Consider the following 12,822-nt stretch of genomic DNA (forward strand, 5'->3'; position numbering starts at 1 on the left):
TGAATTGAATTGAATTAATTTAATAGAAGCAAAAAAAGACAACATCTTTCATCATTAACAGTCTTTTCCTCATTAACAGTGTGTGTTAAGTATATAGTGAGTCAAAGTGAAGAGTGAAGGTTGGCTGATTTCATGGCATTGTCTACAGCACTAAAAAATTTGGCTGATTTCATGGCATTGTCTACAGCACTAAAAAAATATATATGATCTGATTAATTTTCTGATCAGATAAGAAGGTATTCCATGTAATTGTATCTAGCTATGAAGTAATTTGTTTAGCTAGAGAAACTATCATAAGGTGATTAAGGTTTTAGCCATGCTTCTAAAAATAGCTTTCATTTAAGTCACAGAGTGGATTAGTGATATAAATTTAAGAAGTTATATTTCTTATAGTTTTATTTCTATATTAGTAATACTATTATATGTTTAAATTTCTGTGTTCCTTATAGAATAATTTTGCCAAAAACAAAATTTTAAATTTGACTTTAGTAAAAAGTGATATCTATCTAATCTGAGGAAATGCTATAAAGCTAGGAAATGTGATTTTAAAACATGTATGTCTAAGTTAAAAACATTTAAGCTAAAAACCTTAGTTCCATAAAGTAAAGAACTTAATTATCAAGCAAGCATGATCACCATCTAGGGCAGAATTTCCTGAACATTTTAGGAAAAGCCAATTTTGAAACTATATCAGCTAGTACATGATGACCACATATGAAAGATATAAAGAGCCCTCAGGAGAACCACTTTGCTACACTCAATTCAATAGCTACTAATTGAAAATGCCACACTGTTACTACACTTGTTTCAGGCTTGCTTCAGGTTGCTTCCTGGTCTCCCACTTATCAACTGTCAACTCATTCCATTTCCCTAAGGCATAGCACATAGTGGGTGTTCAATATATTTGTCAGTGCATAAACACAACTTTATATAGTCAGTATCAGTGAAAAAAATGGTCTAATAGCTTTCCCAGAAAATAGACTATCCCAATTTTCAAAATCAATAAAGTGTTAATAAGAACTAAATGAAAAGTAACATCTAGGAGAGTTTCTGAAAAGACAAATTGAAATTGCACAGATTCATTTGCCTTATATTTATCAATATGATGCTGCATGAAAAGTGTGCTTTTTCATGCACATTCATAAACAGTTTTTAATTTCACATAGTCCAGCAGGCTAGAGTACTTAGCATTTGTAAAACCAAATGCAAATGTAATCAGTAGTATGTTTATATATTTTCTAAACAGCTAGTACCAGTAATATTTTCAAAAGAGAGCTGCTCTTTAAGAAAAGATTTTGATAAATTATGAAGAGCAAGAGATGAGATTTGGAAATTGTATCTCAAAAAACAAGAGAGAGATAAATTATTTTCCATGAAATAAGAATAACCCATTTATTTATCTTGCTTTAATTTCATTTTCTTTGGGTGAAAAAGTGGACTGAAGAATGAGGAAAAATAAAAGATTAGAGAAAAAAGAGACATTAAGGGAGCAGAAATTGGGTAAAAGGCCGATAGGATTGGGTGGCCAAAAGAGCTTACAGGAACAGGAATGTTTGGCATATGATTTTTCCATTGTAGGTATGCAATGTTTGATGTATTCCTTTTCCCATGACCTGCAGATTAAAATTTCCTACATGCCACAGACTGGTATTTGTGGTTGGATTAAAGGAGGGAGTCAAGGAGAAAATTCTAAATCCCATGTTTGGGTTGATGCCAGAAATAGCCCTAATAATATGTCTGCTTCCCACAAAAATGTGCAGAAATCTAGATTGAAACTTGTCCTTCCACATGGCAAAGAATGAAGGTTCATTTTACTTTTTTCTGGATTTGAAGAAGATGGCAGGTTAGGAAGACCTCCAGAATACATAAACTGTTTTTTAGCCACTTGTGCTGACTGCAAAGTGTCATGAACAACAAAATAAATCATAAAACATAGATCATTATTTAATTATATAATAAGATCATTAAGTAAATAATCTGTTAAATTATAATGTCTAATTCATGGCTTGAATGAAGTTATTTATGAGATTTGTAATCCTGTAATCCCAAACACAACGAGAATCTGCTTAAGTAGAAGATTATTATAACTTCCCCCTCAGAGTTCATACACTTGGCCAACACTTCTAAAGTTCCTAAACATTTAGTAATGGCTGAAAACTGTGTCATTGGCAATCAGTATTTCAATATATGATTGAATGAGCTGATTGACTAAATGAATAAAGGAACTAATGAGTGAAAACCAACTAAAGACGTTCGTGATCATTGCCTGTATAGAAATTTCTGTCAGCTCCCTGAGCTAATTTTCTGCATAAATGTGAATGCTTTTAACATTTTCTAACAAAGAAGGTATCTGAAACAATTTAGGCCATATCTGTATACATCTAGAGAATGACCTTAGTCACTGAAAACTGGTGCAATTCCAAACTTCTAAAATGTGGGGGTTGATTAATTCTACATGCCTGAGACTTTCTCAGAGCCATACTTTACAACAATATTTTGTTTATAACTCTAAACACAATCAAAGTCTATTAGCATCATGAATCTTCTAAGACCACCATCAGAGCAGGTCAGAGCTTCCAGATCTTTGGGCCTCAGACCTGTACAGGAAATTCTGATACTTTGACTTGAGTTTCACTTGAAACTTTCAACCCATTAGGCTTACCTCCATGTCATCTTTGGTCACAGCCACACTTCGAAATTATCCCAATAATCTCTCTCTCTCATCCCACATTCTCCTCCCAAAATTCTTCTGCACTTCTCATCTTTCTCCCCATTCATCTTCTCACTGCTTCCCTCTCTCCCTGACTTTGCCACCATTCTTCCTAGTGTCTTCATTATAAAGTTAGGAAACTCCTGATAGCCTCAGTCTCTCCCCAGAGCACTGTCCAATCTCCTAACAATATCACTCCACATACAGTAGTGGAATTTAGAAGGAAAAGGAATGGCAATCCTTACAATTATACATCTTCTTCCATGCATTAAAAAACCTCTCCTCTTTGAAGTGTATGTCATGTAAGCACACTGTCAAAATGGACTGCCTACTTGTCCATTTTGTCTGCTGACTTCTCTGTCATTGCCTCACATTCATCAAGGACTATGGCATTTGGCTTATTCATTCTTTCCAAGTTCTCTTATCGTATTGAACAACTTCAAGGTCAATGTAGGTGCTTCATGTAAGCCCTAGCCCTGCAGTTCTTTTACCCTATGTTATTTAAGTCACCCATACCAATAGACATGTAGCAGACCTTATGATTATTTACCTTCTTATCTTTCTCCAGATGATAACTCAATTCTCACCTTCCTTTCATACCCTAGTCACTAAAAAGAGTGGCCTTTTATCCCTTGTTTAACCCCTCTATTTGGCTCCATCACTTTACCAAAATGTCCATCCCAAGGTCACAAGTAAACATCCTATAGCTGTATTAACTAAAAATTTTTAATGTGGATCTAAACCAATTAATCTCTTTACTTTTCAGTTTTCCCCCTAATCTCCTGTTTATTCCTTCTCAGTCTATTTTATGTTCATTATTTCCTCCAACCAAACCTTACATGTTGATATACCCAGGGTTGTATCCTCTTCCTCTTTCTCTTCTCAGGACATAAACCACCTGGTTGATCTCACCATCATTAAGATGTCTACAATCATCTATACATTATTAGCTCAAAAATCTTTATCTTCCATTCTAGTCTCACATATCCAGTTTTCTAGTGGTTATCTCTTTTTGACTTAATTGCAACTTGTCAAACTTTCACTATACATTCCTACCTCCTTTTATATTCCCTCAGTGAGTGGCACTAACATTTACCTAATCTCCCAAATTAGAAACATGAGAATCATTCCAGAACCACTTTTCTTCATCATTCTCACATATAATTAATCAACATCTTAAATTTCTTTTTTTTTTTTTTTTTTTTTGCGGTACGCAGGCCTCTCACTGTTGTGGCATTTCCCGTTGCGGAGCACAGGCTCCATACGCGCAGGCTAAGCGGCCATGGCTCACGTGCCCAGCCACTCCGCAGCATGTGGGATCTTCCCGGACCGGGGCACAAACCCATGTCCCCTGCATCGGCAGGCGGACTCTCAACAACTGCGCCACCAGCGAAGCCCCTTAAATTTCTTGTATGTCCTGAATATCTCCTTATTCTGTCCCATGCTCTTCATCCATACAATGACTGACTTAATCAAGGACTCAATCTCTCACTGTAAGTACTACAGTTGTATCCTAATAGGTTTCCTTGCTTCTTTTCTCACTTATATCCCCCTCTAGTCCATTTCTACATGGCTGCCAGAGAGATTTTTCTAAAACACAAATATGATCCTGTCACCTTCCTGATTAAAATAATTCAACATCCATTATATGAGGCCTATCAACATCTCTAGTATGTTCCCTCACCCACTTTTCATTCCATTAATGCCAAATTACTATCACAGCTCTAGTTTTCAGAATGCTTCATGTTCTTTCCCTTCTAAGTCTTGCCAAATATTACCTCTACCTGAAATGTGTCTGTTTCAAAAATTATTCCTAATTATAACCAACAGAACTACTTTAGTCCAGTTAAGCAAAAAGTGAATTTATTAATGAATACTAGAGAATTCACAGAATCTCTGGAAAACACAGAGAGTCAGACATGAAGCCAAAGCAGCCAAGAACAATGCCTAAGTTATATCACTGATCTGCCCCTAACTATCAGTGGACACATATATCAGAGCAAGGACACTGAACAAGGGACACTGCTGTTAGGACTTCTGTTTCTACTGCCTCTGAAGGTGGGGTGCCTCCCAGCATACTCTGTCTCCTTCTCAGGAAATGGGCTCCATGCATGGCCTCTTTCCAATCAAAACTGCAGGCATGAATTCTAACTGGTGGTTTTAGATGATAACTCAGTTCTCTCCTTCCTTTTGCACAAGGGAGACAGGGAAACCAAATACTGGCTTCCACTTTAGGGAAGCATACTGTGGAAAATATATGTAAGAAGATATTCAAAAGAAGCTGAGTGGGCACAAAGTGTGGCATATATCATCTGTCCCTTTGTGCCTAATTCCTACTCATCCAACAAGAAGCATTCTGGAAATCATATCTTTGGGTAGACATTCCTGATTCTCTCAGTTTGGAGATCCCTCTTTTTTGTTTCCCTAAGTACTGTGTGTGCCTCTATAACAGCATTTATACCACTGTTACATGGTTAGTTTTATAAACTTCTTCAGTTTATCTTTCTAGACTCTTTGGTTCCAGAGGCAACAATGAGTACCAGAATTAGCTTTAGAGTCAGACAGAACTAAGTATAAATCCTTTTTGGGGGCATTTACCCTCTAACCTCTGGAAAAAAGCCGGTTGTTTCATCTGTAAGATAGAAACAAGAATACCTAGCATTTGATGTTGCTGTGGAGAATGAATGTTCATAAATTGCTTATCACAGCATCTGGTAACAGGAGCTCAATTAAAAAAACTATATTTATTTTATCTCTATATCCTTCGACTTCTGCTTCTACCTAGGATAGAAAGCTGCAAAAATGTCACTTTCACCCTAACAAGAAAAAGCCAAATAATCAAAAAAATAAAATCATAACTTTTTTTGTGCAAGTCAGGGAACTTCTCATGGCATCCAAGTAAACTGAATTTGGAAAAAGGACAAATCCCTTCAGGGAGTGATGGGATACAGAAACAGTTTCACACACTTAGTACAGCAGAGAGGAGGTGACACTGTTCTTACCAACACAAGTGGGTAAGAAGAATTCAGCTTAAATGTCAAGACATTCTTAAAGGCCAAGTATTGGCTAGTAGGTCAGTTTGAAATAGCTGAGGACCCTGAACCACGAGAATTCAAACTTACTTGCAATCTCTTTCTCATGACCCTTCACTGAGTGCTCAGAAGAAAGATTGAGGCCAGGGTGGAAGACTCCTTTGGTGAAGCAGATATGCATGAGGTGAATAGCACCTACTGCGGGACACTTAACATGTCCCGCATGACTTCCCAGACCCTTTTGTTCTACAAATCAAAAGTCTCAAGCTACTGGAGGAGGATTAGCAAATCCTTTTCTCTCCATCAAACAAAGAATTATTGCTTTTGGAGAAATAATTGAATAACTGAACTAACTGAAGCCCCCCTGAGGAGGCATAGGAAACTGTCATGGGCCCAAGATTCTACTCCAACACTCTGCAGACATCTACTGCTACCGGCAAGAGGCAGGAATTTCTCACCCAAAATAGACTACAGCTTTGATTCTAAGAGATGGAAGGATAGGAATACTGAGAAAGTCTCACTCTCAATGCCAAAGTAATGCCTGCCTATGACTGATGCTAGACAAGCATAACAGAAAATCCTAGTTTGCTCCCATGACAAGCCTAGTACTGATTAACAAGCAACAGCTGTCTGCTACTGAGCAGAGGGATAAGAGTGTGGAGAGAGGTCTCTACAGTGGTAAAAGTGTGAAGGAATGGCTGAAAGCTTATGGGAGGAACAGGAACACTGAGAAAAACTCTCTTGCACCTCAGTCTCCACATTAAGCACAGGGTAACAGCAGCCCATAACTAGACGACTTCGAAACCTATGGTATACTGAAGGTAATGCTAACGACAACAAAATCCAGCACAACTCCTAATTAGATTTACTCAACACCCCCAAAACAAAGTCCTGACCAAAAAAAAAGAAGTGCCATTTACACATGTAAATATTACTTACTTCAGTCTCTCCTGTTCTTCTGCCTACAACTTCCAGTATTTAATCAAAAATTACAAGGCACACACACAAATAAAGCCCATCATCAAGAAATAAACTGATAAACAGAACATACCCAGCTGCTGGAACTATAACACAGGGTCTTTAAATAAATGCATTAGGCAAAATTCTAAGATGGCCCCTAATGAGGCAAGCTCTTGTATAATCACAAGTGCAGGTCTTTGAATATGATACATTATATGGGAAAATGGATTTTTTTCAGATGTCATTAAGGTCCCTAACCAGTTGATTTCATCAAAAGGGAGTTTATTATGGGTGGGCCTGACCTAATAAAGTGAGTTCTTAAAAGGAGGCCTAGACGTAAAAAAAGAAGAGAGATGCACTGCTGCTGGCCTGAAAGAATGCCATTTGTGAATAGCCATGTGGCAAGGAAATGAAGGGGCTTAAAATACATGAAAATGTAAAATTAATAACAATAATGACAAAGGAAGGGAGGGCAAAATTGAAAGTACACTATGTGAAGTTTCTTACACTGCACATGAAATACTATAATAGTATTTGAATGTAGATTTGATAAATTGAAGGCATATATTGTAAATCCTAGGTGAAACACTATGAAAAAAATTTACTTTTTAAAAAAATGTATAACTAATAAGCCATTACTGGAGCTGAAATTGAATTATAAAATATAATACAACAGAAGGCAGGAAAGGAAAATAAAAAGGAACAAAGAACCAATCAACAAATAGAAAACAGCTAGCAAGATGATAAATTTAAATATGACCATGCTAATATTTATAGCCAATGTGAATGGTCTAAATATATCCATTAAAGATAGAGAGAGATTGAGGATCAGAGGAAAAAGCAATACTCAGCATTATACTATCTATACACAGCTATATACAAGAAAACCACTTAAAATATAACCATAACCACAAATATAATAATTGACACATTAAAAATGCTGATTCAAATTACTGAGTGAATGAATGGAATTTATAATTGCCAGAAAAATATAGCATATGAAAAATAAAATGGTGAGTACAGAATCAGATCAACATCATGGACATGTACATATCTAAAAAAAGTTTGCCTAAAATTTAAGGTGGTTCACAAACACCCCTTGAAATCTATCTACATAAGCCCCTAGCTCTCCATGGATTTACAAGCTCAACAGTAATTTCAAAGTCTACTTCTTAGTTACAATAAATGAGATAAAGAACAAAGGCTCTCAATTCATTCATATAGTTTATTCTCTGTACTTGTGCTATGGATCAAAAATTCTAAAATTCTGTTATACAATAAATAGTAGAAAAATTATTTAAGTCTAATTTTTTATTTTTTAACTTTTTTTAAAAATTGAGGTATAGTTAATGCACAATATTGCATAAGTTTCAAATGTACAACAAAGTGATTCACAATTTTTAAAAATTGTATTCCATAGTTCATATAAACTGTTGGCTATATTCCTGTGATATACAATATATCCTTCTGTTCTTTTTGATTACAGCCATTCTAACAGATATGAGGTGATATCTTATCATGGTTTTTATTTGCATTTCTCTGATGATTGATGATGTTGAGGATCTTTTCATGTGTCTTTTGGCCATCTGTGTGTCTTCTTTGGAAAAATGTCTACTCAGGTCTTCTACCCATACTGTAATCAGGTTGTTTGGGGTTTTTTTGATGTGGAGTTTAAAGCCTTTTATATATTTTGGATATTAACCTCTTATTGGTCATTTCATTTGCAAATATTTTCTCCCATTCAGTATGTCTTTTTGTTTTCTCAATGGTTTCCTTTGCTGTGCAACAGCTTTTAAGTTTCATTAGGTCCCATTTGTTTATTTTTGCTTTTATTTCGTTGCTTTAGGGGACAGATCCAAAAATAATATTGCTACAATTTATGTCAAAGACAGTTCTGCCTGTGATTTCTTCTAGGAATTTTATGTTTTCTGATCTTACATTTAGGTCATTAATCCATTTTCAGTTTATTTTTGTGTATGGTGCTAGAGAATGTTCTAATTTCATTATGTTACACGTAGCTGTCCAGTTTTCCCAGCACCACTTATTGAAGAGACTGTCTCTCCATTGTATATTCTTGCCTCCATTGTCATAGATTAATTGACCATAACTGTGTGGGTTTATTTCTGGGCTTTCTATCCTGTTCCATTGATCTTTGTGTCTTTCTTTGTGCCAGTACCATACTATCTTGATTACTGTAGCTTTGTAGTTTAATCTGAAGTTAGGAGCATGATTCCTTCATCTCTGTTGTTCTTTCTCAAGATTGTTTTGGCTATCTGGGGTCTTTTGTGTTTCCACACAAATTTCAAAATTATTTGTTCTAGTTCTGTGAAAAATGCCATTGGTAACTTGATTGGGATTGCATTGAATCTGTAGATTGCGTTGGGTAGTATGGCTATTTTAACAATATTTATTCTTTCAACCCATGAACATATCTCCAATTTCTTCCATCAGTGTCTTATAGTTTTCAGAATACAGGTCTTCTACCTCCTGAGGCAAGTTTATTTCTAGGAATTTTCTTCTGTTTGATGTGATTGTAAATGGGATTGTTTCCTTAATTTCTCTTTCTGAGAGTTTGTTATTAGCATATAGAAATGCAACAGATTTCTGTATATTAATTTTGTGTCCTGCAACTTTACTGAATTCATTGATGAGCTCTAATAGTTTTCTGATGGTGTCTTCAGGATTTTCTATGTATAGAATCATGTCATCTGCAAAGAGTGACAGTTTTACATCTTTCTTTTTAATTTGTATATTTTTATATCTTTTTCTTGTCTGATTGCTATGGCTAAGACTCCCAAATCTATATTCAGTAAAAGTGTCAAGAGTGAGCATCTTTGTCTTGTTCCTGATCTTAGAGGAAATGCTTTCAGGTTTTCCCCATTGAGTATGATATTAGTTGTGAGCTTGTCATATATGACCTTTATTATGTTGAGGTATGTTCCCTCTATGCCCACTTTCTGGGGAGTTTTTATAAATGGATGTTGAATTTTGTCAAAAGCTTTTTCTGAATCTCTTGATATGATCATATGGTTTTTATTCTTCAATTTCTTAACGTGGTGTGTCACATTGATTTGCAGATATTAAGTCATTCTTGCATCTCTAGGTTAAATCTCCCTTAAGCATGGTGTATGATCCTTTAAATGTATTGTTGGATTCTGTTTGCTATATTTTGTTGAGGATTTTTGCATCTATGTTCATCAGTAAATTAGTCTGAAATTTTCTTTTTGTGTGTGTGATATCTTTGGTTTTGGTATCAAGGTGATGCTGGCCTCAGAATGAGTTGGGAAGCATTTTGGGGTAACAGTTTGAGAAGAATATGTGTTATCACTTCTCTAAATGTTTGGTAGAATTCACCTCTGAAGTTATCTGGTCCTGGACTTTTGTTCGTTAGGAGTTTTTTTTTTTTTTTTTTATTGCTGACTGAATTTCATTACTAGTAATTGGTCTTTGGAGTTTGTACATTTCTAGGAATTTTTCCATTTCTTCTAGCATTATTCATCTTATTGATATATAGTTGTTCATTGTAATCTCTTATGATCTGTTGTATTTCTTTGGTATCTGCTGTAACTACACCTTTCTCATTTCTAATTTTATTGATTTGGGCCCTCTCTCTTTTTTCTTGATGAGTCTGGCTTAAGGTTTATCAATTTTGTTTATCTTTTCAAAGAACCAATTCTTAGTTTCATTGATCTTTTCTTTTTTTTTTTTTTAGTCTCTATTTCATTTACTATTGCTCTGATCTTTTTTTTTTTTTTTTTTTTTTTTTTTTTGTGGTACGCAGGCCTCTCACTGTTGTGGCCTCTCCCGTTGCAGAGCACAGGCTCCAGATGCGCAGGCTCAGCGGCCATGACTCACGGGTCTGGCATGTGGGATCCTCCCGAACCGGGGCACGAACCCGTGTCCCCTGAATCGGCAGGCAGACTCTCAACCACTGCGCCACCAGGGAAGCCCTCTGATCTTTATGATTCCTTTCCTTTTACCAACTTTGGGCCTTATTTTTTTCTAGTTCCTTTAGGTGTAAGGTTAAGTTGTTTATTTGAGTTTTTCTTGTTTCCTGGGGTAAGCTTGTATCTCTATAAACTTCCCTCTTAGAACTGCTTTTGCTGCATCCCATGGATTTTGGATCATGTTTTTTTTTCATTTATATCTAGTTTTTTAAAATTTCCTCTTTGATGTCTTCAGTGATCTGTTGGTTGTTTTGTAGAATATTATTTAGCTTCCAAGAGTTTTGTGGGGTTTTTTTGCAGTTTTTTTCTTGTAGTTGATTTCCAGTTTGATATGATTTCAATTTTCTTAAATTTACCAAGGCTTGTTTTGTGATCTAGCATGTGATCTATACTGGAGAATGTTCCATATGCACTTGAGAAGAACATGTATTCTGCTCCTTTTGGATGGAATGTTCTATATGTATCTACTAAGTCCATTTGTCTAATGTGTCATTTAAAGCCAGTGTTTCCTTATTGATTTTCTCTCTGAATGATTCGTCCATTAATGTAAGTGGGGTGTTAAAGTCCCCTATAATTATTGTGTTACTGTCAATTTCTCGCTTTATGTCCATTAATATTTGCTTTATGTATTGAAGTGCTCATATGTTCGGTCCATATATATTTACAATTGTTATATCTTCTTCTTGTATCGATCCCATGATCATTATGTAATGTTCTTCTTTGTCTCTTATAACAGTCTTATTTTAACATCTATTTTGTCTGAGACAAGTATTGCTACTCCAGCATTCTTTTGATTTCCATTTGCATGGAATATCTTTTTCCACTTCCTTACTTTCAGTCTGTGTGTGTCTTTAGATCTGAAGTGAGTCTCTTGTAGGCAACACAGATATGAGTCTTGTTTTTATATCCATTCAATCACTGTCTTTTGATTGTAGCATTAAGTCCATTTACATTTAAAGTAATTATTGATATGTATGTTCTTATTGCCATTTTTTTAATTGTTTTGGGGGTTTTATAGGTCCTTTTTGTTTCTTCTTCTTGTATTCTCTTCTCTTGTGATTTCATGACTATCTTTAGTGTTATGTCTGGATTCCTTTTTCTTTTCTGTGTAGTATCTATTATAGATTTTTGGTTTGTGGTTACCATGAGGTTATATATAGCTATATATATAACTATATAACTATATAACTATATATATATATGATTGTTTTAAGTTGCTTATCTCTTAATTTCAAAAGCATTTTTAACAACCCTGTCTTTGTACTCTTCTCCCCTAACATTTACTGTTTTTGATAGTGTGATTTACATCTAATTGTTTTGTATATCACTTAACTGCTTATTGTGAATACAGATGATTTTACTACTTTTAACCTTCCCACTAGATTTGTGCATGGATGTTTTCTTACCTTTACTGTATATTTGCTTTTACTGATGTGATTTTTCCTTTCATAATTTTCACGTTTCTAGTTGTGGTCTTTTCTTTTTCACTTAGACAAGTTCCTTTAACTTTTCTTGTAAAGTGGTTGTAGTGCTGAACTCTTTTAGCTTTTGCTTGTCTATAAAGCTTTTGATTTCTCCATGAAATCTGAAGGAGAGCCTTGCTGGGTATTCTTGATTATACGTTTTTCCCTTTCATCACTTTAAATATTTCATGCCATTCTCTTCAGGCCTGCAGTTTCTGCTGAAAAATCAGCTGATAGCCTTATGGGAGTTCCCTTGTATGCTATTTGTTTCTTTTCCCTTGCTGCTTTTAATATTCTGTTTATCTTTAATTTTTGTCATTTTGATTACAATGTGTCTTGGTGTAGTTCTCTTTTGGTTAATCCTATATGGAACTCTCTGTGCTTCCTGGACTTGTATGACTGTTTCCTTTCCCAGTTTAGGGAAGTTTTCAGCTATTAAATATGTTCTCAGCCACTTTCTCTTTCTCTTCTCCTACTGGGACCCCTATAATTCAAATATTAGTGTGTTTGATATTGTCCTAGAGGTGTCTTAAACTGTCCTCATTTCTTTTCATTCTTTTTTATTGTTTCTGTCTAGCATCAGTGGTTTCCACTACTCTGTCTTCTGTCTTGCTGATCTGCTCCTCTGTACCATTTAGTCTACTGTCCTTTTAGTGTATTTCAGTGTATTTTTCATTTCAGTTATTGTATTCTTCATCTCTGTTTTATTG

This window comes from Pseudorca crassidens, chromosome 9 (genome assembly GCF_039906515.1).
Source record: "Pseudorca crassidens isolate mPseCra1 chromosome 9, mPseCra1.hap1, whole genome shotgun sequence".
In the NCBI taxonomy this organism is placed as follows: Eukaryota; Metazoa; Chordata; class Mammalia; order Artiodactyla; family Delphinidae; genus Pseudorca; species Pseudorca crassidens.